This window comes from Medicago sativa, chromosome 1 (genome assembly GCF_051527215.1).
Source record: "Medicago sativa cultivar Bolivia chromosome 1, Bolivia_mono, whole genome shotgun sequence".
NCBI lineage: Eukaryota > Viridiplantae > Streptophyta > Magnoliopsida > Fabales > Fabaceae > Medicago > Medicago sativa.
Window position 1 is genome coordinate 41,476,548 of NC_140749.1, and position 4,202 is coordinate 41,480,749.

The 4,202-nt window shown below is 37.9% G+C and overlaps 1 long non-coding RNA gene across 1 annotated transcript; it reads right to left on the bottom strand.

Annotated features, from left to right (window-relative positions):
- Positions 1-259: 259 nt before the first annotated feature.
- Positions 260-3,220, bottom strand: LOC146954971 (uncharacterized). Its single transcript, XR_015007551.1, has 3 exons — positions 2,692-3,220; positions 2,274-2,600; positions 260-499 (listed from the first exon to the last, which is right to left on the bottom strand). It is a non-coding gene; the product is annotated as an uncharacterized LOC146954971 (long non-coding RNA).
- Between the last annotated feature and the right edge of the window lie 982 nt (positions 3,221-4,202).

Below are 4,202 nucleotides of genomic sequence, written 5' to 3' on the forward strand. Positions count from 1 at the left end.
AAACTCTTACTTACTACTCATCCTGAGTTCTTACTTTTCGGTACAACTTCATGTCTTTCTTCATTCCTCCTGGGTCCTATTCAGCTCTCAGGCATCCATTCTAATCGTTGAATGCTAAATTGAGTTGATCAGGCTCAACTAACAACAACAACTAGAACATTTACCCGGAACCCAATGGTCCCACTACCTTAGTTGTAATTTAATGACCCAAGGCACGGTCTGAATCGACCTGCTCTGATACCAAATGTAACACCCATACTAGACGTATCTAGAAAGTCTAGCACGTGCGTTATTTTAGTATTGGATACATTAAAAATTTACAACATAAAAACTTCGAATGAATTTATATACAACAACCCGCGTTCGTACAATGTCAAACTTCATAACTTATCTAAATTAAAATAAATACATCCTTGAGATCCATAATCTTCATGCTCCAGGTACGAACGAGCTCTTGCTGAAAATCCATCCGACTACTATCTTGCGTCCAATCTGATATCTGAAACAAATAAGGATTGGGATGAGACATAATGTCTCAGTGAGTTCCCCTAAATCCTAGGCTATAGGTAACCTCAGGGGAAACCTACGGTCACCACGTGTCTACTTTACAACCTGCCGGTTGATTATACGTGTGTGGGGACTTGCTTTCTTAGACGGCTGTGCATACTAGGGCCGTCATAATCTTATCTTAACTTGTTATAGGCTTCTCATCTCTCATGTGTCATGGCGGTTAAGGGGAAACTAAAACCGCAATGCCAAGATACTATCTACGCATCAAGGCCTTCTCTTGCTAAAGTCATGACACAACTCTGAACCGGACGATTAGGGAAACCTATGATCGTCTTCGGTATATCTTTCTTTACTCGCTTACTTGCTTACTTGAATAAGTTGCATCTATCTTAAACTTGCCACAAAAGTGACTCTTTCTAGCTTGCTAATTCTTGACTATCTTCTTCTTTATTCTTTCTACTTCTTGACAGTCTATGCCAAGGCTCTATGACATAACACATAAATATATGATGAATATGCATAGTCAGCTTTATTGATTATGTTAGCGTGTAACAAACAACTTATCTGAGTTCATTTTACGGATTAGTTCCGAGTGGAGTAACCCCGGAAGTTAATCCCTTACTACCGGTGAAAATGCTTTGCAATAGCGCACCGGACTCCCTTAGTGAACGTGCGGGTCCCTTACGGCTTACCCCATTCCCCTTGGAGAACCTTTTATATCCAACCTTGGAAGGAATATAAAAGACACGACACTTTAACTTAGTGAGATGCGGCTCCCTTTCGGCTTAACCATTCCCCTTGGGGAACCCCTTGAACCCAACCTTGGAAGGAATTCAAGAGACATAACACTCTTATTAAATTCTTAGTCTTATGCATGTATGAAGGTTAAACCTAATCATACTATCTCTTTTACCTCGGATCCTTGAACGATCCCACTAGAGGTAAACTTAAGCTTTGCTTATCTTACTTTGTGAATGGATACGAAATCGATTCACATCCTGCCATACTCGTATGGTTCTTGCTTCTTATGCGAAGATAATACTTGTATTACCTTGCATCTAATCAAGCATAATACTAATGCATAGCATTCTATTCTTTACTAACTATTCTAGTTCTCGATAACTATACCGAGGCTCTAGTTCTTCCCTTTCTTAAGGATAACTTGCTACCCGATTCATAATATGATCTCTCGTATGCCATGCCTCACTAACTTGCATAATACTTGCCTCTTTATCATAAAAATCTTGCTTAGATTGATCATCATTTAGGACCTTGGTTTGAGGGGTCTAACTTATAAAAAGATTGCTCAAAGATCCGGAACGGAAAAACACCGAATCTGCCTGAAACGAGCAAGCAGTGCCGGAACACACCACTTGCTCGCCTAGGCGAGTAAATTCATGGGGGAGGCGAGTAGCTACTCGCCATGGCGAGTAGGAGGCGAGCAGGACCCCCTGTTCGGCCTTCCAGCTCGCTGTGGCGAGTAATAGCTCGCCGTGGCGAGTTAGGACAGTCCAGGACCCCTAAAAATGGTATTTTTGACCCAAAAACCTCAAACCAAGTGTCTCTAAGTGTTATATGACTCTTAGGATCATTAGAAACCTGTAAAACATGAACTCAGCAAGTATTCACAAGTCAAGCAAGCATGGCATACAAATGGGGTAACTAAACATATACTTGAACCCTAGAATTTCATATTGTTCATATTAATCATAGATGGCATAAACATAATCCCAAAGGGTGGGAAATTTATCTATGGAACTCACCTAATCACAAACTTGAAGCAACTCCAAGCTCCAAACTCAAACATGCCCAAAACCTTAGTTTTGCTCCCTTTGCTTCCTTGCTCATACCATTCTAACTCATCATCCCTTTCTTGCAATCCAAGTCACCTCTTCAAGCTCAAAACCATACTCCAACATTACCCTCAAAACACATATTCAAAACTTGAAATTAAAAGGAATTCTTGATGAAGAAAGATAAAGATATTAACCCATTCAACCTTAACATTCTTACCTTGCTCATGTAGAAACCATTCCTTGTACCATTTAGAATCCATCTTCTTCATACATCAAACCCTAATTTTCCAAACACTTCATCAAGAGGAGAAAAGAGAAGAATTAAACACAATACCCACTTCCTTAATCTCTAGTGATAATAAAAGAATAAGTTTTGGAAGCTTACCATCAAACAACCCCAACTTGCCTCCTTGATTCCAAAACTCCAAGAATCACAATCCACACTTTAGTTCTTCAACCCATCCTCTAAACATCATCTATTCACCTTCTTTAATCATAAAGGAACCACTTCAAGCACAACTTCATGTTTAAACTCCCAAACTACCAAAACCCTAACTTTAATCTCTTCTTAGGTGGAGAAATAGAGAACCCAAAACAAAACCAACTTCCATAACTTATGAGACCAAGAGAAACAAGAATCTAGAAGTTACCATGGAAGGAAAAAGTTTGGAAAGGATTGGTGTAGAGAGGAGGGAGATCGATGGAGAGGAAGAGAGGGAGAAGAAAATATTTTCTCTAACCAAGAGAGAGAAAAGAACAAGAGAAATGAGATATTTTTGGGGTTATCCCAATTAAATATCCCTTTCTTGGGAAATTACCAAACTGCCCTTGCCTTTAGCGTGTTATATTCGTCTCTGATACTTATTCCTTAATAAGCTGATATTACGTAATAAATATTCCCCATACTTACTTTCCTTGAATTAAATCCTCTGGCACGATCGAATGATAAAATAACGATACTGACAGGCGGGATGTTACATTGTTTTTGTCAGGTTACTTGAAAATATAACCGATGAACAATTAACTTGACTAAAATATTGTTTAAATAGAGTTTTTATCTTGGAAGACGAAAGGTCACTAGGTGTGACCTTTCGTCTTCCAGGATGATAACTCGATTTGAACATTATTTTAGTCAGGTTACTTGAATATATAACCAATGAACAAGTAACGTGACTAAAATATTGTTTAAATAGAGTTTTCATCCTGGAAGACGAAAGGTCACAAGGTGTGACCTTTCGTCTTCCAGGATGATAACTCGATTTGAACATTATTTTAGTCAGGTTACTTGAATATATAACCAATGAACAAGTAACTTGAATAAAATATTTTTTAAATAGAGTTTTCATCCTGGAAGACGAAAGGTCACAAGGTGTGACCTTTCGTCTTCCAGGATGATAACTCGATTTGAACATTATTTTAGTCAGGTTACTTGAATAGATAACCAATGAACAAGTAACTTGACTAAAATATTTTTTAAATAGAGTTTTCATCCTGGAAGACGAAAGGTCACAAGGTGTGACCTTTCGTCTTCCAGGATGATAACTCGATTTGAACATTATTTTAGTCAGGTTACTTGAATAGATAACCAATGAACAAGTAACTTCACTAAAATATTGTTTAAATAGAGTTTTCATCCTGGAAGACGAAAGCTCACAAGGTGTGACCTTTCGTCTTCCAGGATGATAACTCGATTTCAACATTATTTTAGTCAGGTTACTTGAATATATAACCAATGAACAAGTAACGTGACTAAAATATTGTTTAAATAGAGTTTTCATCCTGGAAGACGAAAAGTCACAAGGTGTGACCTTTCGTCTTTTAGGATGATAACTCGATTTAAACATTATTTTAGTCAGGTTACTTGAATAGATAACCAATGAACAAGTAACCTGACTA